The sequence below is a fragment of the Merops nubicus genome, unplaced genomic scaffold (assembly GCF_000691845.1).
Source record: "Merops nubicus isolate BGI_N331 unplaced genomic scaffold, ASM69184v1 scaffold1843, whole genome shotgun sequence".
Taxonomy (NCBI): domain Eukaryota; kingdom Metazoa; phylum Chordata; class Aves; order Coraciiformes; family Meropidae; genus Merops; species Merops nubicus.
The window spans coordinates 28392-29743 of record NW_008599355.1 but is presented as its reverse complement, the minus strand read 5'-3'; positions in this window follow the sequence as shown (position 1 = coordinate 29743).

The following is a 1352-nucleotide window of genomic DNA, read 5'->3' as shown; positions in this document are numbered from 1 at the left end:
ACCTTCTGGCCCCCCCCATCCGTTACATACCCAGGGAGTTTCTTCTGAGGCTGCACATTATTTTGGTTTTCAGTGGCTAATTTCAGAGATTAATTTAGATAATCTGGTTTACAAACTTCCTGCTCATATGGGCTTCTGAATTTGTGGTCTGATGTGATTTGATTTTTTTTTTTTTTTTTGGTCATAATAAATTGGTCATAATCTAAAAACGGTTCATTCAAGAAACGAAATTGCATTTGTAACAAGTCCTGTGGATATTACTGTCAGCTCTCTGAGGAAAAGGTGGTTTGCATAGATGCTGTTGATAACTCTTAACATGCTGAATGCATACTAGATATGCAGAAAGTCAAACCCAGAAATGGATGGTCCTGTAGCAAATCAGAGGGCTAGATTAACTTAAACATAATGAAGTTATTCTGTAGTGCGTAGCTGAGATGAGCAGTGCATTGGTTTTACTTTGCTGTTCATTAGGCTCATGCTGGTGATGTAGTTAGACTTTTTATTTACATACTGAAGAGACTCAGAGGTGAATACAATGAGAAACCTTAAAATTTGCAGCTGTAGATCTGTAGCTCTTTATTTATTGAGTCATAGATATCAAGCAATGGATATGTGAATATCTAGTCTTCTTATTGCTCTGCGTATTTTTAGCTATGTTTTAAGAAGTTGATGTTTTCTTTATGTAGTAATAGATTGGTTCTCTGTATTGGAGAATACAGCATTCTTTGATCTTATGTGTTGTTTGTAGTGTGTAATGAGGATAGGAAGGGAGGAAGATTTTTGTTTTACAGTGTGGTAATTCGGAAAGGAACAATCTGTGGAGATCTTAACCATTGTTTTTTACAGTCTACAAGTTGGAGAATTGCTGGTGTGTTGTACCTTGCATTGCTGAGGAAGATGCTGACCCTTGCTTTTAATCATGATGAGACACAAAAGCATTAAACTAATTTATGAATCCGTTTTGTTAGTTAAAGTAGTTCCTTGTTTTGTTTGTTTAGAGTTAAGATTCTGTTTCATTGAGGTGGGTAGTACTGTGGTTTCCCTTATATCTTGTTGACATAAATTACTCACTTTTAAGACCATTTGATACCTGCACGCATTTGCAGTTTACTTTGTTAGGTTGAGACTAAATATTACAGTGCAAGTTTTTGGTTTGTTTTTTTTTTTTTTATTATTCTTCATTGTCCATCAGGAAATAACTTTTTTGTTTTCCTGAATGCTTTGTCAGGCTCTGGATTCTTGTGTTCTCTCTAATCAAAGTGCTGGGTGTCCTCAGCCTCTGCGCCTGCTCTGTGCATGCCACATCAAGCTCAGCAGAGCTGTCTGAGATGCAAAGTGATGCAGTTGCCAGC